General features: G+C 46.0%; 1 long non-coding RNA gene across 1 annotated transcript; it reads left to right on the forward strand.

Annotated features, from left to right (window-relative positions):
- Positions 1 to 2,246: 2,246 nt before the first annotated feature.
- LOC131558146 (uncharacterized) lies at positions 2,247 to 4,458 on the forward strand. The gene is made up of 4 exons (XR_009274782.1): positions 2,247 to 2,591; positions 3,210 to 3,273; positions 3,963 to 4,038; positions 4,155 to 4,458. It is a non-coding gene; the product is annotated as an uncharacterized LOC131558146 (long non-coding RNA).
- Positions 4,459 to 21,884: the final 17,426 nt, after the last annotated feature.

Genomic DNA, 21,884 nt, shown 5'->3' on the forward strand with positions numbered 1-21,884 from the left:
GGGTTGGGGTCTTTTTTATTATTGGGTTAGAGGCAGGGTTTTTATTTTAAATAATATGAATGTAGATATTATTGTTATATATTTCTAAATGTTGAGATATAAAATCAAGATATAAATATATATATAAACACAAAATATAAGTAAATATAAATAATAGGAAGAGATGTAATGGAGAATACGAATAAGAGTATACATTAGTATACATTTTAAATGTAAAAGTGAATATGAACCTGGAAAATAGAATTTTAAAAAATATTTAAATACAGTTGAGAAGACTGAGGTTCTTTTTGGCTTTAATGTGGGTAGAGGCAGGGGCTTTATTTTAAATGATGTAAATGTTACAGATGTAAAAATCCTAACACAGAAAGATATAATAAATATAAAAAGATATGAATAAAAGTATATAAAAATATAAGTAATAGGAACACATGTAACATAGAATATAAATTTATAAAAAATCGCTAAATATGAATACAAAATCGATCATACATCAGTAAACATTTTAAATATAAATTTGAGAAATATTTTTTTAAAAAATTTAAATACAGTTGAAATGAAAGAGGGTTTTATTTGCCATGTATGGGGTAGAGGCAGGGGTTTTATTTTGAGTACTGTGAGTGTTACAGAAGTAAAAATCCTAACAGAAATATATACTTACTATGTAAAAATATGTATAAAAATATAAAAATAAATTTAAGTTTTAGGGATATATGCAATATGGAATAGAAATGTATTCATAAAAACAAATGTATAAATGGACAGTGTACATCAATATACATTATTAAATAGAAATGTGAATATTAATATGAAAAAAATATTTTTAAAAGATTTAATTTTTTTTGTTTAAAGACATTTTTGGGTTTTGTTTTGTTTTATCCTATTAGATTAGAGGCAGAAGTTTTTTTTCCCTCTTCCCGGTTGTTTTGGGGCATTTATTTCAGAGCAGTTTTCGGCGGGGATCGCCCCTGTTCTTTTTTGCCGCCTTCGCTGCCCGCAGCCCCGAGGCGCGCTGCGCCCCCGGCTGGGGCGGGCGGCAGTGCTGCCGCCTTGTGGGCAGAGCGCGGTACTGCAGCCCTGCACCGAGAGGCCGCCATCTTGGGAGTGGCGCGTCGCGGATGTCGCGGACTTTTAATTGACCTTCTCAACAGGGCGGCGAAAAGGGCGGGGAAGTGGAGGACCGGGGTGGGTGTCACTGGACTGCCTGCATGGAATACCGACCCCGGCGCGGCCCCGGTGGTATTTTCTGTGACGTTTCAAGTGTACCCGACACATGCTGTGGTCTCAGCGGCGCCGCGGGCGGGCGTATTTCGGCGGGTTTGTGACAGGCATGTGGGTAAACGCCTCGCTGTGCCGGGGTCCTCTGATGGCCGCCTTCCCGCCCTGAGGGAGCCGAGCCGGGCCGAATAGTTCCGAAGAGCCGAGTGTGGGCGAAAACAGCCGAGTTTCACCGAAGAGCCGAGTGTGGCCGACAACAGCCGAGTTTCACCGAAGAGCCGATGTGGCCGACAACAGCCGATTTTAACCGAAGAGCCGAGTGCAGCCGAACACAGCCGACTTGAGACGAAGAGCCGGTGATAGCCGAGTGTAACCGGTAGCCGACATTGGCCGCATTTAGACAAAGAGCCGAATATGACCGACTTTAGCCCAACCGGGCCGAGTTCAGCCGAAGAGCCGGAAAAGCCGAATTTAGACGAAAAGCCGAACCGAAACGATTTTAGACCTAAGCCGAACCAAGCCTAATTTAGCCGAGTTTATTTAAACAGAACCGAACGACGCCGCAGCGCTCTGCCCGCAGAGCGCCGGTGCAGACGGCAGGGGGCGGTGTATAAAGTGAGTATGAAATATCAACTATATATAAGAAGGAATAAAAAGCTCTGTGTCATTTGCAGCAGTAGAAAATTTCAGGCTCCCAGGGAATAAATAGTTTTCTTTCAATCGTTATAGTTTTGGGGTTTTTTTTACTCCCAGGTAGCCTGAAAGTTACTACTGCTGCTTTTTTATTCTAAAGCTAGAAAGGCAAACCAAGATTAGAAATACAAGAAAAAGAAAGGGAAAGGGAAAAAAAAGGAAAAAAAAAAAAAAAAAAGGAAAGGAAAGAAAGCAGGAGAGCAGAAGGGAAGGGAAGGGAAAGGGGTGAAAAACAGCGTTAAAAAAAGAAAAAGAGTTGGAGAGAAAAAGAGAGGGCATCCGGGAGGAGCGGTGCTCCCTCAGGTCCTTCCTCGCCCTGGGGCGAAGGACCCGTTTGATGCCCGGGAGGGACTGCAGCTCCCGGTGGCGGGGGACGGAGCCGTGGCTGTCAGCCCGAGACTACAACTCCCGGCAGGCCCTGCTGCCGGCGCGGCGTGTGACGCAACGGCCGACGCGGCCCGGCATTTTTCTCTAAATCGGCAGTAAACCCAGCTAAGTAAAATTAGCTTGGTTTTCTTCCTTCTTTTGTAACTGAACTGTTTTTTTTAAAAATCCTTTTTGAATATGTAGAAAAAGTGGGGATGTCCTGTAATATATCGTAGCTTTTCTTGTTTACAGGGTGCTCAGAAAGCATGCGTCCCTTAGAGTCCCACAGAAAGGTTCTCAGTGCGCTCTCTATCAAGGTATGTATTTACAAATAAGTGATCCCTTTAGATATTTGCCTGTGTACCTTTTCCTGTAATTCAGAGCTTGCGTTCTGTGGGTTTTATGATAAACCTGTAAAATATGTAAGAATGGTTTTGCAAGTCTGAATCGTTGAAGGCAGCAATAAGTGGATTTAGAGCCTGTTCTTGAGCAGACAAAGGGAAAAAGTGTGACTGTGATGCTGAACTTGTCATTTTTCATTTGACTTGTCTTGAATGATTTAGGAATAGAGAGAACTAGAAAAAGAGAGAAATAGAATTGATTATTGAGCAGTCCTCAAATGCTCACCATGATTCAGTGTAGAGCCAAAGGGAAGGGTGATGGAACAGAGCTCTGTGCTTTGGAAGGAAATAAATTTAAAGCTGACCTCCGCACAGAGTCTCACTAACTTCTGTGGTTTTAAAATACAAAATACGTTTAGGAAGTGTTGGAAGTTAGTATTTTGGGAAAGAAATGGCAGTTCCACAGAACATTCCATTGAAGAGAGGCTCTGGGAACGATTCATGTTGTAACTGCTGTCACTGCAATCAGTTGGTGGTTCAGCCTTGAAACGTGCACTTGACCTTCTATAAAGCACTGTTTTGTTTGCCTTTCAGTGCTATGAGTCTTGATAAATTGGAGAAGAGCCCAAGAGAAATTTTTCATCCCTTGATATAAAAGGTAGGAAGTGACTTTTTTTGGTTTGGTTCTTTTTCTTTATTGTTTTCTGGAAATAAAAGTAATTAAGTATAGGTACTACTGGTTTGTTTCTTCCAGTAGCAGGTGATAATAATAGTAGTAGTACTAGTAAAAATAATAATAGAAATAATAATAATAGTAATGTAATACTACTTAAACTGTCTTTATCCATTGGTCTGGCCATTTCAAATCAAAACTTCTAAACACAAATCAAACCATCATCCTTGTAGAATCTTTCACAGCAGTGGGCTAAAGATCCTGGTTTTGTTGACAGGATTTATTGGTTCTGGAAGAACAAGAGGGAAGTAGAAGCCTAACTACTTCTAGCTCACAGAGCCGTCCAGTGAACCCAGCTTTGTGTTTTGGTGGGCTTGTGATGACTTTGAAATCAATTGCTCATTCCAGTAAAAAAAAATCATGTTTTTTTGAACGTGACAGCAGAAATAACTTTAGGCACCAACTGAATAATAATAGATCACCAGTTTAAGTTAAAAATTCATGCTATACTATCAAAATTTAAAGGTAAATTATTATGTATTAGTGATGGTATAAAGTGTATGTTCTAATGTGTAATGCAAAGATACATACGTACCTGAAAGTCCTTAGAGGAAACAAATTTTTATGTCTGCTGTTTGATTGTTTACCATACGATATTTGGTTTTATTTCCCAGGGATCGGTGAATTTTAACTTTGGAGTCCTCTGTGCTAAGGATGCTCAGCTTACAGGTGATGAAATGTTCAGTAATGGTGAGTTTTTCGCCTTCTCTTTAATTGCTATGCTGATCTGAATAAGAAAAAAACAAAAGCAAGAGAAAAAAAAGGATGGTTTATTATTTTTTACGCTGTTACGTTTGTTTCCTCAGTATTTGCTGCAGCTCTGCTTACCCAAGCTTTGGGTTCCTTCTGTCCCACTGGGAGTTGCCCAATTTGGTAGCATCTGGTGAAATTCCCCCTGAGACCTTACAGAACTAGCTCAAACTACGTGAGAGCCATTTGCAGTTCTCTCCAGACACCTAGAGAATGGGCGACGTTTCTGAGGATCCAGCGAGCGTGCTTCTGTCCAAACTCAGTCTGTGAAATTCCTGGGGAAAACCCTTCTGTGTCCTGAAGGGCTCAAACTCTGGTGAGGATCCAGTTATCAGGTGCTCACCTGGATGGTTCCAGCTCCCAAAGGTAACACTTGTACTCTTGCCCTGTAGTTTACATCTATTGTATTTTTGTTATTTTGCAAGATTTTTGTCTTTGCAAAATATTGTGCATTTCACTCTTTGGAACCTCTCAGATGGTTCTTTGGTGCAGCACCACCCCATGGGACACTTGGCTGCTGTCCTGAAGGGGTTGGTTGCTGGAATTGTAAATCCTGGAGAGTTTATAAGTCTTCTGTCCCCAGGGAGGTATCATGCTTTGTTTACTTTTGTTCTGTTGGTTAGGTGCTGCTTCTCGTTGCAAGTATGAATTTCAAACTGCCCTGTTCTTATTTTAACTGTTTTCCTGGTTCTCTCCGTCCGGCAGGGAAAGACTCTCGTATCCTTGTCGTCGGGCTCGGTGCTGTCCAAGAAGATGCAGAGACTAAAAAAATCATAAGAAGCAAAATATGACTGCAGGGAAAAGAAGCTGGAGAGAACAGAAGGTGATATTGTTATCCTTACCCTGTATTAAAAACATCCGCTGTGCTTTGATGCTGGCAGCTGCCAGGGGCTTGTTAGCTCTTTGTAGGCAGGTGTAGGTGTTCACTTGTAGGTTTTTTCTCTGGACAAGTCAATTCAAACTTTGCTAAGCTTATATTTGCAGATTACTCCCTAGCACAGTCCAGCATGACATTTTTGAATGTTGTAAAAATACCATGTTACTTGGAAATTGCTAATGATGAGAAGCTTTAGGGGAAAATAAGATTTTAGGTTTGGAAGATGTGAGAAGAATTTTGTGGGGATGTTAGACTGAAGTAAAGCACACTTGAAGCTGGACTGGCACGCTGGCAGGTCCCCTATTAAACAGTAGTGCTGAGGTTAGCCTGGGGTTTGCCCATTGTTTTTGTAGAAATCAATGTTTCCTGGTCTTCAGAGGTAAGCTGCTTTGAAAAGCTGGAAGGTGCAGCATGCTGACAATCCCCGTGCTTCGGATTAAAAGTAGATTTCAGAAGGGTCCTAAGCTTTTGTCTTTTCCTAGAAGTCGATGTAAGCCTGTCGAGGAGTTTTTAATTCTGTGTTGCCATGTCATCCATCAGAGCCCTGTCGTACTAATCATCATACAAGTACAAAACAAAAAATCAGACCCTGTCCCGACCACTTAGAGCCCAGAACACGATTTCCTCAGGCTGCCATTTGTGTGCCATCGGTACTCACCACGGAAGCGAGCTGGGGATTGTTGCAGCTGTTGGGAACAAACCGCTTCTCGTCACACAGTAATGGAATTGGGACGACGCCTCGGCCAGCCCCTCTCTGCCATTGTCTCCTGAATCTGCAGCAGAGCAGTTCCAGTCCATTCGGGCACGTGTAATCCAGCTCCTGATGATCTGAGCACATGGAGCAGCGCTCAGCTGCTGTGGGGGGCTCAGGGAAGGCAGAGTGTGCATTGTCATCTTCCTGAACCTACAGACGAATCCAAGTGAGAAGCCACAGGGTGGAAATCAGTCGCATATATGCTAAATAAAACTTGCAGATTTTTTTAAGAATTGTTGTTGCTTGTTCTTTGTTGTGCTTCAGTGCTTAGAAAACCTCCCTTTACAATCAGTTCAATTCATCAATTGAACCTTTGTTTGCAGACCCTCAGTGAGCAGAATTTGTTGCAGACTCAGTGCACGCTGTGCAGGCCTCCCGGGAGTGTGAGGAGCTCATGTGTGCTACTTTTTGCTTTAGGACACTCTGAGGTATTTATTCCTTTTGGGATACATGATGAGAATTCCCAAGAGAGGTAGTTATAAGGTATGACATCAGGAAAAAGCCTGTGTGGTTGGAATGTTGTTGCTGTCAAAAGTTAATTTTTTCTTAGCCAGTAGTTAGCTTTTTGCTTTATTTTTGTGGTATCAGTATTTTATTGTTTAAAAAATTCCTTCAAAATAACTTCAGTGGCTGGCCATCAGTACCTTGTTCAGATTTGCCTATTTGCTTGTAGCTAAAATGTTCACATCTTGTTTATCATTCTATTTAAGAAACTGCTGCCCAGCCAACTAATAACTGAATATCCATCTGTCTAGGACACAGGGAGAGGATTTAGGTAATGTCTTTGTTTCCAGAAAAAAGTTCCAGTGTAGTTTCTAAATAGAGGAGAAGGGGGTGAAGACTCGGGGCTCTGATGCCATTGGGGCACCCCAAGGTCCCCAGGAGAAGGAGCCCCACTGGGGTGCAGGAGCAGGTGTGTTCTCATGTAATATTGAACAAATTATAAATATAAATATGAAAATTAAAAACATGAAAATATTTTTAAAATACTTAAATAAAGCGGGTTTTCTTTATTGGTCAATAGGCAGGGTTTTGATTGTAAAAATTATAAATACAAATAATATAAAGGTAGAAATCTAAGTTTAGAAATATATAATAAATACATACAGATAAATATAAAAATTAAAATATAAGAAAAAAGTTGTAGCAGTAGATATTATACATAATTTAAATAATAATTTAAATCTATTTTAAAATTTTATATATATATCATTATTAATGTAATACATCCAAAGAAACGATAAATTAAAATATGAATGTATAATTATACAAAGTATAAATAAAAAACATTTCAATATCCTTTAAAAGAAGGGGTTTTTTTATTTATTTGGTTAGAGACGGGGTTTTTATTTGGAATAATGAAAGTATTATAGAAGTATAAAACTAAATATAGAAATATACAGTCAATATAGAAAGATATTTGTAAAAACACGAACGAACGACGCCTCCTTCGGCCGAATGGAACGAGCTCAGCCGAACCAAGGCGAGACCGGCCGAACCTGACGGCCTCGAGCGAACCGAGGCCAGGCTTGCGAGGCTGCCTGAACGGAGCCGAGCTCAGCCGAACCGAGCCCGCTGCTCTCGTGCGCGCTAATTAGCGCGAGTGCGGTCACAGCCCAATGTGCTGTGCCACCCCGCGCTCCCGGTCGTGTCCGTGCGATGGCCGGGCCGCCCGCGGGACGCGGCAGCAGGAGAGCCCCGAGCCGGGCGAGTTTAACGTGAGGCGGCGCCGCTTGCCCGCCGTCAGGGAGCCGAGCCGAGGCGAGCTCAGCCGAACGCGGAGAGAGCGGCTCCGAGTTGGGCCGAAGCGAGCCGAGCCGAGCGCAGAGAGCGGCTCCGAATTCGGCCGAAGCGAGCCGCGCCGCGCCGAGCGCACAGAGCGGCTCCGAGTTCGGCCGAAGCGAGCCGAGCCGCGCCGAGCGCAGAGAGCGGCTCCGAGTTCGGCCGAAGCGAGGCGAGCCGCGCCGAGCGCAGAGAGCGGCTCCGAGTTCGGCCGAAGCGAGGCGAGCCGCGCCGAGCGCAGAGAGCGGCTCCGAGTTCGGCCGAAGCGAGGCGAGCCGCGCCGAGCGCAGAGAGCGGCTCCGAGTTCGGCCGAAGCGAGGCGAGCCGCGCCGAGCGCAGAGAGCGGCTCCGAGTTCGGCCGAAGCGAGCCGAGGCGCGCCGAGCGCAGAGAGCGGCTCCGAGTTCGGCCGAAGCGAGCCGAGCCGTGCCGAAGGGTCGAGTCCAGCCGAATGCAGATGACAATGGCCGAGTTTAGCCGATTACAGCCGAGTTTACCCGAGCAGCTGTGAGCTTTGCACGCTTGAGGTGAGCGTGCATCATTGCCGGCTTGGGATTGAGTGAAATGCACTAAGGAAACCAGCTCTGGGGAGGGAGGCAGGGAAATCCTCTCTTAACGTTTACCAATTCGTCCGTCAAACTCATCACGGCAGGACAGCGTGAAGACTGAAAGTGTAAGAAGATGTGGAGAGAAACAGAGAATCTGACAGAAGCATCGAACACACAAGTGCACGAATTTTGCTTTTTGCTTGGATGTAAACTCAGAAGTTGTAAGGATTTTGGGAAGGAGAAGGGACATTTCAGAAGGAGAAGAAGGAGAAGAAGTTGTTACAGTCCTGGGAAAAGCTTTTGTTCTAGCTAATAAAAGAAGTTAGTTTAAATTAAAAAAAAAAAAAGTGGTTTCTTTTTTCTTCACTATTATATTCTTTGGTGGTATATGGTGTGTTGTTTTATTTCTTGGTGTTATTAGCTCTGTGTAAATTGATTTTTGAGTCAAGCTAACTTTGCATGGGTTGTTTTGTATTTGAGGTAGGATCAATTTCAAGAGGTTTCTTTCATAGACTTCTGATAGGTATTACTGGGATTTTGGTTTTGTTTACTGTATGCATAAACATAGAGATTTGGTAGGGCCAGCTGGGCTCTGGAGTTTTGGGTGTGAATTTATTAGATGGCTTTTGTTAAACACAGAATAATTATGTAAGGTAACAGCAAATTACCCAATTACCCAATTGATCTAGCTATGTAACCTTACCACAAAGTTTTATATCTTACCAGTTTTCTGTTCTTCTGCTCCAAGTAGTTGTTGCAAAAAAGAAAGCACTGTTACTTTTCTGAAAAGTTTTCTTCTATAACAAGCCCTTTACTGCCCTTGAATGTGAGTCAGAGGAGCCAAACAGCTGCAGCTGCTCTGAGGGCTTGGTGGGATTCGCCCCCTCCCTTTTCCTGGGTGCCATGGGAACGAGAGGCGGGCACAATCAGGGGTATATTAACCCCAGCCGTGGCTGAGGGGCTTCATTCCCTCTCTGGGATGTGCTGGGGTAAGAGCTCTCCTCTCATTTCAGTGAAGAGGCTTTTTCAGCCCATCTCAGCATCTTTTCAGCAGGTGTTTCTGGGCATCTAAAGCACAGAGGCTTGGAAGATTCTGTGAAGAAAACAGCATGGAATACAGGGAGTATTTAGGTTTGTGATTTTGGGTTTTGTGTTTAGGAGTGGTAAGGTGCTTTTGTAATTTTTAGTTTTGCTCTGGTTTTTTTTTTTGGTTGGATTTCTTTTGGTGGAGTTTTTTGGGTTTTTTGTTTACTTTTTGGGGTTTTTGGTTGATTTTTGTTGGTTTTTTGGATTTTTTGACGTTTTCTGTAGTTTCTTTGTTTTTGTGGGGAGTTAGGTGTTTTGGGTTTTATTGTGTTTGTGGGCTTTTGTTTGTTTTTTTTTTTTTCCTTGTTTGTTTTTGGGATTGTTTTTGGTTTTTTTGGTTTTTTTTTTTTTTTTTTTAATTGAGGAGTACAACTCCCTGAAATTCCAAGCTGTGTCAAGCACAATATTTCCCTCAGCAGATTTATCATATCAAAAGAGGGATCTGCCCAGTGTCCAAGATGATGTTTGAGATTGAGGCTTCAGGTGAGTTGAGGATGGTGACTGGGAGAGGGAGGGTGATCAGGTATCCAGTTTAGGAGTTCTTGGGAGGGGGTTTGCAGGCAGCAGGGTGAGAAAGGGTGTTTATTTGTTTATTTGAGGGCCCCGCATACAAGGCTGTTCAGAAGCCTAGCAGAGGCATTCCCATGTCTTAGAGCACACAAGGTCATCCACTGCACTCACAGGAATGCCATTTAACTTTGCCTTTCTCTTACCCAGGTGCCACCCCTAATGAAGGCCACAGCCTTGGAATCAGGATGAAGCTGGAGCCTGAAGGAGCCAGGCACACTCAGGAAAGGGCTAGTAGCTGCGTTGCTGGGATTTGGCCCACATAACTCTGGACTCATACTTTGGTTTTGGTTTTATTCATTGTAGCTGACTGAGAGGCTCACAGACCATCATGGGGCCCTCCGAGGCAGACTCATTTCAGGTGCAACGTGGATTCCCATCACTGATCATCCAGAAGATAAGTTGGGGGCCACGGCCTGAAGATGAGAGAATAGTGGGTTGGTAGTTCTTGGGACAGATTTAAAAATGAGCAAAGGGAAAAGCATTCTTCTCCAAGGGCCTCTTAGGACAGCTAAAGGGAAAGGCTCTACTTTTGATGGCAGCTTTCAGGTGGGCATTGCAGAACAGCTCTGATCTGTGTCGTGTGGTCTGGTGTGGCGTGTTACCTAGTGTGTCTTTGGGGTCCGTTTTGTCTTCTCCCCTCAAACCCCTCACCACAAGCATGATGTGTCATGTTTCATGTCCCCCTGTTTGTCACGTTGTGTGTCACGGGTGTGTGCAGGTATTTGTGCCGGAGCTGTTCTGCCCTGCCGCCTGGCCTGCTGCAATAGGACAAACCATGGGGAGTTGGAATTTGTAATGTGGGCTGTAGTTGGGCTCTAGATGCTGTTCCTAGATTGACATAAGGTGTTTGCAGCTTGTGAGTTATCCTGGTGATGTTTGACATATGTTCTAACTTTCTTTCAGGTGCAGATGCATTCCACGTGTGGCAGAGAGTCGGGGTTAGGAGGTGCCAGGCCTTCTTAGGAGCGCGGTGAGTAGCAGAGTGGTGGGGTTTTGGCCGATGCGGTGCCAAGGTCAGGCACTGATGTTTGGTTCTCGTTAATCTAGTTGTCTGAGAGACACCAGCCCGGTGCCAGCAGGACCTTCCCAGCTGACGAGGTGGCCTTTCTTTGCACCTGACACAGACTGGCATCCCCAGATGTCTGAGAGATAAGTAGAGGCCTGTGACCCACAGTGGGGATGAAGGCATGGTGCTGGTTTGGGAATTACTGGGAGGGGTTTTTGAGTCCAATTTGGAGGTGGGGTGTGTTCATGAAGTGGCCCCTTAGGCCCCATAATAGCCACGTCTCACTTTTGATCCCAGTGCTGAGGAGCGCAGGGCAGAGCAGTCCTGGTGTGTATCGTGTCACTTGTCTGTTGTGCATTATGTGTTGTTTGTGTTTCTCCTGTCTCTTATCTTAGGCTTTTGAGGGCCCTGTCAGTACCCCTGGCATCACTGTTAGCATCTGTGATCTCTGCATTCCCTGGTCTGGCACCCGGGCCACAGAACTTTTGACTGGGGAGCTCAGACAGGCGTCAGACTCTCTTCTTTCTTTGGAAGCATCCAGTCAGGTGTCTTGTCAGGTCTTGTTCTCAGCTGTATGGACAGCTGTGCCCCACCTGGATCCATTATGGTGGATTAGGACTTGCAATACTATGAGGTTAGGTACAGCATTCTGACAGTAGGATTCCTAGGCATCCATCTTTGCTGTCCTTGGAATAAATCCTTCAGTTAACATCTTCTTCTTCCAGGGTTCTCTGAGCCTCATCAGCTGAGTGTCAGTTTGAACTCGGTCATCTCCCTTTGCATTCTTTCAGTCCTTGCAGCCATTTTCCTTGCCAAGAGATTTCTGTTCCTGTTGTGTCCCCGTTGTCTGTCCTGTCCTGTCCTGTCTGTCCTGTGTCACGGGTGTCAGCACACATTTGGGATGGGGCTGCTCTGCCCTGCCGCATAGCCTGGTGCAATAGGAGAGGGCCCGGGGATTTGGAATGTGCAGTGTGGGGTGTAGTTGGACTCTAGATGGGATTTGTAGATGGACACAGGATATCTGGAGCTCTTCAGTTATCATTGAACCGTCTGACTGTTGTCCTAACTTTTTTATTCAGATTGAGATGGATTAAATCTGTGCCAGAGGGCCCCATCCCAGGTGAGGGGATTGTCCCGAGCAGGTGAGGCCCCATTTGTCTCTGCAGCAGAAGTGTGTATGGTGACTGTGTTACAGCTCTGTTCTTTGTCTTTGTTTTTAGGAAATAAATCTGGATACCAGCAGCCAAGGTGAGCAGTGGAGAGAAGTGGTTGTTATTGCTCGGCTCTCAAGCACAACAATTTTTCAGCAGATTCATTGTGTCACAAGAGGGATCTGCCCAGTGTCCAAGATGATGTTTGAGATTGAGGCTTCAGGTGAGTTGAGGATGGTGACTGGGAGAGGGAGGGTGCTCAGGTATCCAGTTAGGAGTTCTTGGGAGGGGGTTTGCAGGCAGCAGGGTGAGAAAGGGTGTTTATTTGAGGCCCCCCCCCCACAAGGCTGTTCAGAAGCCTAGCAGAGGCATTCCCATGTCTTAGAGCACACAAGGTCATCCACTGCACTCACAGGAATGCCATTTAACTTTGCCTTTCTCTAACCCAGGTGCCAGGCCTAATGCAGGCCACAGCCTTGGAATCAGGATGAAGCTGGAGCCTGAGGGAGCCAGGGACACTGAGGAAAGGGCTAGTAGCTGCGTTGCTGGGATTTGGCCCACATAACTCTGGACTCACACTTTGGTTTTGGTATTCTTTATTGCATCTGACCGAGAGGCTCACAGGCCATCACAGAGCCCTCCAAGGCAGACTCATTTCAGGTGCAACGTGGATTCCCCTCACCGATCATCTAAAAGATAAGCTGGGGGCCACGGCCTGGAGATGGCGGAGTAGCAGGTTGAGAGTTCTTGGGACAGATTTAAAAATGAGCAAAGGGAAAAGCATTCTTCTCCAAGGGCCTCTTAGGACAGCTAAAGGGAACGGCTCTACTTTTGATGGCAGCTTTCAGGTGGGCATTGCAGAACAGCTCTGATCTGTGTCGTGTGGTCTGGTGTGGCGTGTTACCTAGTGTGTCTTTGGGGTCCGTTTTGTCTTCTCCCCTCAAACCCCTCACCACAAGCATGATGTGTCATGTTTCATGTCCCCCTGTTTGTCACGTTGTGTGTCACGGGTGTGTGCAGGTATTTGTGCCGGAGCTGTTCTGCCCTGCCGCCTGGCCTGCTGCAATAGGACAAACCATGGGGAGTTGGAATTTGTAATGTGGGCTGTAGTTGGGCTCTAGATGCTGTTCCTAGATTGACATAAGGTGTTTGCAGCTTGTGAGTTATCCTGGTGATGTTTGACATATGTTCTAACTTTCTTTCAGGTGCAGATGCATTCCACGTGTGGCAGAGAGTCGGGGTTAGGAGGTGCCGGGCCCTCTTAGGAGCGCGGTGAGTAGCAGAGTGGTGGGGTTTTGGCCGATGCGGTGCCAAGGTCAGGCACTGATGTTTGGTTCTCTTTACTCTAGCTGTCTGAGAGACGCCAGCCCTGTGCCAGCAGGACCTTCCCAGCTGACGAGGGGCCTTTCTTTGCACCTGACACAGACTGGCATCCCCAGATGTCTGAGAGATAAGTAGAGGGCTGTGACCCACAGTGGGGATGAAGGCATGGTGCTGGTTTGGGAATTACTGGGAGGGGTTTTTGAGTCCAATTTGGAGGTGGGGTGTGTTCATGAAGTGGCCCCTTAGGCCCCATAATAGCCACGTCTCACTTTTGATCCCAGTGCTGAGGAGCGCAGGGCAGAGCAGTCCTGGTGTGTATCGTGTCACTTGTCTGTTGTGCATTATGTGTTGTTTGTGTATCCCATGTCTTTTACCTTAGGGGTGCCTGTCAGAAACCTTGGCTTCGTTGTTAGCATCTGTGATCTCTGCATTCCTTGGCCTGGCACCCAGGCCATAGATGCGATTCTGATACCTGTCTGAGCTCCCCAGTCAGAAGTTCTCTCTTTGGAAGCATCCAGTCAGGTGTCTTGTCAGGTCTTGTTCTGAGCTGTAGGGACGGTTATGCCCCACCTGGATCCATTATGGTGGATTAGGACTTGTAAGAATGTGAGGGCAGGCAGAGGCTTCTGGGCATAGGATTCCTGGGCATCGATCTTTGCTGTTCTTGGAATAAATCCTTCAGTTAACATCTTCTTCTTCCAGGGTTCTCTGAGCCTCATCAGCTGAGTGTCAGTTTGAACTCGGTCATCTCCCTTTGCATTCTTTCAGTCCTTGCAGCCATTTTCCTTGCCAAGAGATTTCTGTTCCTGTTGTGTCCCCGTTGTCTGTCCTGTCCTGTCCTGTCTGTCCTGTGTCACGGGTGTCAGCACACATTTGGGATGGGGCTGCTCTGCCCTGCCGCATAGCCTGGTGCAATAGGAGAGGGCCCGGGGATTTGGAATGTGCAGTGTGGGGTGTAGTTGGACTCTAGATGGGATTTGTAGATGGACACAGGATATCTGGAGCTCTTCAGTTATCATTGAACCGTCTGACTGTTGTCCTAACTTTTTTATTCAGATTGAGATGGATTAAATCTGTGCCAGAGGGCCCCATCCCAGGTGAGGGGATTGTCCCGAGCAGGTGAGGCCCCATTTGTCTCTGCAGCAGAAGTGTGTATGGTGACTGTGTTACAGCTCTGTTCTTTGTCTTTGTTTTTAGGAAATAAATCTGGATACCAGCAGCCAAGGTGAGCAGTGGAGAGAAGTGGTTGTTATTGCTCGGCTCTCAAGCACAACAATTTTTCAGCAGATTCATTGTGTCACAAGAGGGATCTGCCCAGTGTCCAAGATGATGTTTGAGATTGAGGCTTCAGGTGAGTTGAGGATGGTGACTGGGAGAGGGAGGGTGCTCAGGTATCCAGTTAGGAGTTCTTGGGAGGGGGTTTGCAGGCAGCAGGGTGAGAAAGGGTGTTTATTTGAGGGCCCCCCCCCACAAGGCTGTTCAGAAGCTTAGCAGAGGCATTCCCATGTCTTAGAGCACACAAGGTCATCCACTGCACTCACAGGAATGCCATTTAACTTTGCCTTTCTCTTACCCAGGTGCCACCCCTAATGAAGGCCACAGCCTTGGAATCAGGATGAAGCTGGAGCCTGAGGGACCCAGGCACACTCAGTAGAGGGCAAGTAGCTGCCTTGCAGGGATTTGGCCCACATAACTCTGGACTCACACTTTGGTTTTGGTTGTTTTATTGTAGCTGACCAAGAGGCTCATAGGCGCTCACGAGGCCCTCCAAGGCAGACTCATTTCAGGTGGAACGTGGATCCATATCACCCATCATCTAAAAGATAAGTTGGGGGCCACGGCCTGGAGATGAGAGAATAGTGGGTTGGGAGTTCTTGGGACAGATTTAGAAATTAGCCAAGGGAAAAGCATTCTTCTCCAAGGGCATCTTAGGACAGCTAAAGGGAGAGGCTCTGCTTTTGATGGCAGCTTTCAGGCGGGCAGTGCAGAACAGCTCTGGTCGGTGTCGTGTTGTCTGGTGTGCCGTGTTACCTAGTGCGTCTTTGGGGTCCCTTTTGCCCTCTTCCCTCGAGGCCCTCACCACAAGCATGATGTGTCGTGTTTCATGTCCCTCCTGTTTGTCACGTTGTGTGTCACGGGTGTCTGCAGGTATTTGTGCCGGAGCTGTTCTGCCCTGCCGCATGGCCTGCTGCAGTAGGACAAACCATGGGGAGTTGGAATTTGTAATGTGGGCTGTAGTTGGGCTCTAGATGCTGTTCCTAGATTGACATAAGGTGTTTGCAGCTTGTGAGTTATCCTGGTGATGTTTGACATATGTTCTAACTTTCTTTCAGGTGCAGATGCATTCCACGTGTGGCAGAGAGTCGGGGTTAGGAGGTGCCGGGCCTTCTTAGGAGCGCGGTGGGTAGCAGAGTGGTGGGGTTTTGGCCGATGCGGTGCCAAGGTCAGGCACTGATGTTTGGTTCTCTTTACTCTAGCTGTCTGAGAGACGCCAGCCCTGTGCCAGCAGGACCTTCCCAGCTGACGAGGGGCCTTTCTTTGCACCTGACACAGACTGGCATCCCCAGATGTCTGAGAGATAAGTAGAGGGCTGTGACCCACAGTGGGGATGAAGGCATGGTGCTGGTTTGGGAATTACTGGGAGGGGTTTTTGAGTCCAATTTGGAGGTGGGGTGTGTTCATGAAGTGGCCCCTTAGGCCCCATAATAGCCACGTCTCACTTTTGATCCCAGTGCTGAGGAGCGCAGGGCAGAGCAGTCCTGGTGTGTATCGTGTCACTTGTCTGTTGTGCATTATGTGTTGTTTGTGTATCCCATGTCTTTTACCTTAGGGGTGCCTGTCAGAAACCTTGGCTTCGTTGTTAGCATCTGTGATCTCTGCATTCCTTGGCCTGGCACCCAGGCCACAGAACTTTTGACTCGGGAGCTCAGACAGGCATCAGACTCTCTTCTCTCTTTGGAAGCATCCCATGTGATGTCTTTGCAGGTCTTGTTCTGAGCTGTATGGACAGCTGTGCCCCACCTGGATCCATTATGGTGGATTAGGACTTGTAATAATATGAGGTTAGGTAGAGGATTCTGACTGTAGGATTCCTAGGCATCCATCTTTGCAGTTCTTGGAAGAAATCATTCAGTTATCATCTTCTTCCTTCGGGGTTCTCTGAGCCTCATCAGCTCACCATCAGTTTGAACTCAGTCATCTCCCTTTGCATTCTCTCAGTCCTTGCAGCCATTTTCCTTGCCTAGAGTTTTCTGTCTGTGTTGTGTCCCCGTTGTCTGTCCTGTCCTGTGTCACGGGTGTCAGCACACATTTGGGATGGGGCTGCTCTGCCCTGCCGCATAGCCTGGTGCAATAGGAGAGGGCCCGGGGATTTGGAATGTGCAGTGTGGGGTGTAGTTGGACTCTAGATGGGATTTGTAGATGGACACAGGATATCTGGATTAGGCCCGCATAACTCTGAACTCACACTTTGGTTTTGGTTTTCTTTATTGTAGCTGACCAGAGGCTAACAGGTGATCATGGGGCCCTCCGAGGCAGACTCATTGCAGGTGCAACATGGATTCCCATCACCTATCATCCAAAAGATAAGTCGGGGGCCACGGCCTGGAGATGGGAGAGTAGCAGGTTGGGAATCCCTGGGACAGATTTAAAAATTGGCAGCCTTCCTGTTGTCTCACAGGTCCTCGTGGCTGCTGTTTTCCCCAGGATCTGCCATTTACCTCAAGGAGCGGCAGCCAGAAGATGTGTCAAAGCACATTCTTCAGCATCTCAGGTAAGGGCCACAGTGAGCATGTAAGTGGAAGGAGTATGTGTGAGAGCGCGTGGCTGTGTCTGTCTGCTCGTCTCTGCATGTGTGAGCGCATGCTGACTGGATTTAACCTTGTGTGTGTGACTTTTGCTTTCCAGGTTTTGCAACTCCTTGTTAAATTTAGAATAAAAAATCCCCAGCTGCCTTCCACCCTGGCTGATTTTTTTTTTTGGTCCCGGCCAAGTAAAAACCCAGAAAAATACCACAAGTTAGGCTAGAAAAGAACCAAAAAACCAAGAAAAAAAACCCAATATGGGTGAGAATACCGAGAAAAAAACCCCCAAGATGGGCAAGAAAAAAATGCAGAAAACACCCACAGAAAACCAAGAAAAAAACCCCAGGATGGGCAAGAAGAATCCCAGAAAAACAATGCTACATGGACCAGAAAAAACCCAGGAAAAACCAGAAAAAAAAACGGAAAAAAAAGGGAAAAAAATCCCAAGATGGGCAAGGAAAAAAACCCCCCCAAAAAAAACCACAAGATGGGCAAGGAGAAGATCCACAAAAAACCCAGAAAAATCACAGAAAAACCCCCAAGAAGGGCAAGAAAAAACCCAGAAAACACCCACAGAAAACCAAGGAAAAAACCCCAAGATGGGTGAGAAAACTCCCAGGAAAAAAAACCAAGATGGACCAAAAAAAACCCTTAAAAAACCAAGGAAAAAAAAAAAAAAAAAAAAAAACGGAAAAAAACCCAAGGATAGGCAAGAATACTCCAGAAAAAACCTCAGAAAAAAATCCGCAAGATGGGCAAGAAAAAACCCAGAAAAAAACACAAAAAAAACCCCCAAGATGGGCAAGAAGAAATCTGGAACAAACACCCCAAGACTGGCAAGAAAAAACGGCAAGATGGGCAAGAAAAAACTGACGTAAAACCGGCCGCAAAGCGCGACTGTCGTAAAACCAGCCGTAAAGCGCGACTGTCGTAAAAGGTGCTGTAAAGCGCGACTGTCGTAAAACCGGCCGTAAAGCGCGACCGTTGTAAAAGGTGCCGTAAAGCGCGACTGTCGTAAAGCCGGCCGTAAAGCGCGACTGTCGTAAAGACAGCCGTAAAGCGCGACTGTCGTAAAAGGTGCCGTAAACAGTGCCGTAAAGCGCGACTGTTGTAAAGACAGCCGTAAAGCGCGACTGTCGTAAAAGGTGCCGTAAAGCGCGACTGTCGTAAAGACAGCCGTAAAGCGCGACTGTCGTAAAAGGTGCCGTAAAGCGCGACTGTCGTAAAACCGGCCGTAAAGCGCGACTGTCGTAAAAGGTGCCGTAAAGCGCGACTGTCGTAAAACCGGCCGTAAAGCGCGACTGTCGTAAAAGGTGCCGTAAAGCGCGACTGTCGTAAAAGGTGCCGTAAAGCGCGACTGTCGTAAAAGGTGCCGTAAAGCGCGACTGTCGTAAAACCGGCCGTAAAGCGCGACTGTCGTAAAAGGTGCCGTAAAGCGCGACTGTCGTAAAACCGGCCGTAAAGCGCGACTGTCGTAAAAGGTGTCGTAAAGCGCGACTGTCGTAAAACCGGCCGTAAAGCGCGACTGTCGTAAAAGGTGCCGTAAAGCGCGACTGTCGTAAAACCGGCCGTAAAGCGCGACTGTCGTAAAAGGTGTCGTAAAGCGCGACTGTCGTAAAAGGGGCCGTAAAGCGCGACTGTCGTAAAACCGGCCGTAAAGCGCGACTGTCGTAAAAGGTGCCGTAAAGCGCGACTGTCGTAAAACCGGCCGCAAAGCGCGACTGTCGTAAAAGGTGCCGTAAAGCGCGACTGTCGTAAAAGGTGCCGTAAAGCGCGACTGTCGTAAAACCGGCCGTAAAGCGCGACTGTCGTAAAAGGTGCCGTAAAGCGCGACTGTCGTAAAACCGGCCGTAAAGCGTGACTGTCGTAAAAACCGGCCGTAAAGCGCGACTGTCGTAAAAGGTGCCGTAAAGCGCGACTGTCGTAAAAGGTGCCGTAAAGCGCGACTGTCGTAAAAGGTGCCGTAAAGCGCGACTGTCGTAAAACCGGCCGTAAAGCGCGACTGTCGTAAAAGGTGCCGTAAAGCGCGACTGTCGTAAAAGGTGCCGTAAAGCGCGACTGTCGTAAAACCGGCCGTAAAGCGCGACTGTCGTAAAACCGGCCGTAAAGCGCGACTGTCGTAAAAGGTGCCGTAAAGCGCGACTGTCGTAAAAGGTGCCGTAAAGCGCGACTGTCGTAAAACCGGCCGTAAAGCGCGACTGTCGTAAAACCGGCCGCAAAGCGCGACTGTCGTAAAACCGGCCGTAAAGCGCGACTGTCGTAAAACCGGCCGTAAAGCGCGACTGTCGTAAAAGGTGCCGTAAAGCGCGACTGTCGTAAAAGGTGCCGTAAAGCGCGACTGTCGTAAAACCGGCCGTAAAGCGCGACTGTCGTAAAGACAGCCGTAAAGCGCGACTGTCGTAAAAGGTGCCGTAAACAGTGCCGTAAAGCGCGACTGTCGTAAAAGACAGCCGTAAAGCGCGACTGTCGTAAAAGGTGCCGTAAAGCGCGACTGTCGTAAAGACAGCCGTAAAGCGCGACTGTCGTAAAAGGCCCTAGGTAGGTTCTAGATACAGCTCTAGGTCTTGTTCTAGGTGCGTTCTAGGTATGTTCTAGATGTAGTTCCGTACACTGAATATGGTCTGGGTGTGGTCTAGATTACGTTATAGGTGCGTTCTAGACTGCGTTCTAGACTGCGTTCTAGACTGCGTTCTAGGCATGTTCTGGGTTACGCTCTAAGTTTGTCCTAGATTGCGTTCTAAGTTTGTCCTAGATTGCGTTCTAGGTGTGTTCTAGATTGCGTTCTAGGTGTGTTCTAGATTGCGTTCTAGGCACGTTCTAGATTGCGTTCTAGGTGAGCGCTAGATTGCGTTCTAGGCACGTTCTAGACTCTAAATTGCGTTCTAGATTGCTTTGTATTGGCCTCTAGATTTGCGTTCTAGGTGCATTCTAGACATGTTCTAGACTCTACGAATCGTTGTAGATTGTGTTCTAGGTATGTTCTGGGTTCCGTTCTAGATACAGTTCTAGGTACGTTCCAGAATGTTATGTTCTGTATATCTACTAGATATGTATTAAGTATGCTTCCGGATATGGTTCTAGGTATGGCTCTACGTTATATAGAATTATGTATAATATATATTAATAATATATAATACATACAATATATAATTCTATATAATCTATATAATACAATATATAAAGTATATATTCTATTTACAAATATTAATTGGTTTCACTCCAAGTATGAATTGAATTTGGCTGCTCAGTCATGCAACAAGCTGGTCCTTCATCTGAATGGATGTGCTTGCTTGAATGCTGGCCAGTGCCTGATGGCTGGAAGGCAAATGAAACTTTCCCTCACAAAATTGTGCAGTGGTATCATGGGTTGACTGGGAAAAAATAATGTATTTTCCTATGCCCGTTTCAGTTACTGTTGATTATTTTCAGATTCAGAATAGAAGCATAAATTGTCAAAGCAAAATACCAGGTGAGAATTCTCTGAGGAAGAAGGAAAAGCCAGGCGTTTTTATAATCCCTAAAAGTTTGTTCTTTAGAAGAATCCAAACATAAACTTAACTCTTGAGCATTTATGTTTATACAATTCATTGTACTCACAGGAAATAACATTAGGAATTGATTACTGCTGGTATCACCCCCTTCATAGCTGTGTGGACTAAGTTGATTCCAGTCATGTACAGAACTTGTGGCATTTTACTTCTTCAATTGTAATTGTTGTCCCAACCTCAATTTGAACCTGAAATGTCACCAGACTATCCTTTTTAGGTTAAAATAGAAAATAAAATATTGGAGCCTTTTGACTTCAGTAGTCTAACTCTGCTGAGTTTCCAGGATACATCTGTAAATTAGTTTGGCTTTCAGCTTCCACTGTCCATAACATGTTCACTGTTCATGATTTTAACTTCAGACAGGGAACTGATGTTCAGGCAAAAATGGATGGTTTAACACATAGCTCTAGATATAGCTCTAGATATAGCTCTAGATATATAGAATTAGATATAATATATAATAATAATATATAATATATATAATTATATATAACAATAGATATAATATTATCTATAAAGTATATATTCTATATAAGATATATTTCTATGAATACTATATATTTATATACATATTTTCAACTGCTTCTCAGATGAAAATGATTCAAGAACACTCCTCTTTCCAGACCAGTGACAAAATTGGATTTTCAGCAGAACAAAACACGTGTGAGCTCTCAGGTGGGGAGCTCCAGAGTCCTGAGCCCCCAGCTGATTCCAGTGCTGCCTTCTGTCTAATCCCAGCCTGTGTTGGCAACCTGCCCTCCCATTTCAGCAGAAATTCAGAGAGGTGAGCTGGAGTCACTGGGCACAGCACAGTGGCTGGAGCTCATCAGCCTGTTCCATACAGAAACCAGCTCTAGCAGAGTTATTCTGCTCCTGTGGTGTGCTCAGCTGGGCTGAGGTGAATCAGTCTGTTTGAATGGATTGCCTGGGAGCATCATGCAGTAATAGTCTCAAAGTGCATTGTCACCATATCCTTACCTGCTCAAGGAAAATTCCCTGGAGCTTTGAGTGCTAAGAACATGGAGTGCATGGAGGAATGGTTTCCTTCAGGCTCTCTGGTTTCCCAATATGTTTTTGGTGGCGACTGGTTCATGGAGAGGATGAGAAACAAGTATGATGTTCTGTAGAAGAAGGTTTATTAGTTCTGTTGGTCTCTGACTATATTTCTGTTATTAATCTGTTTTAGTTAGTAATTGGACAGGTCACCTGTGCATAGGACTGGGAGTTGTTATAACTCCTCTAGGTGAGGCTGTAGCATGTTTCTTCAATCCTTGGCATAGAGAGGAGTCAATACCATGTTATTTAATGGAGGCTGAAGAGTGTTTGTGTTCCTAAAATAT

Source organism: Ammospiza caudacuta, chromosome 5, assembly GCF_027887145.1.
Source record: "Ammospiza caudacuta isolate bAmmCau1 chromosome 5, bAmmCau1.pri, whole genome shotgun sequence".
NCBI lineage: Eukaryota > Metazoa > Chordata > Aves > Passeriformes > Passerellidae > Ammospiza > Ammospiza caudacuta.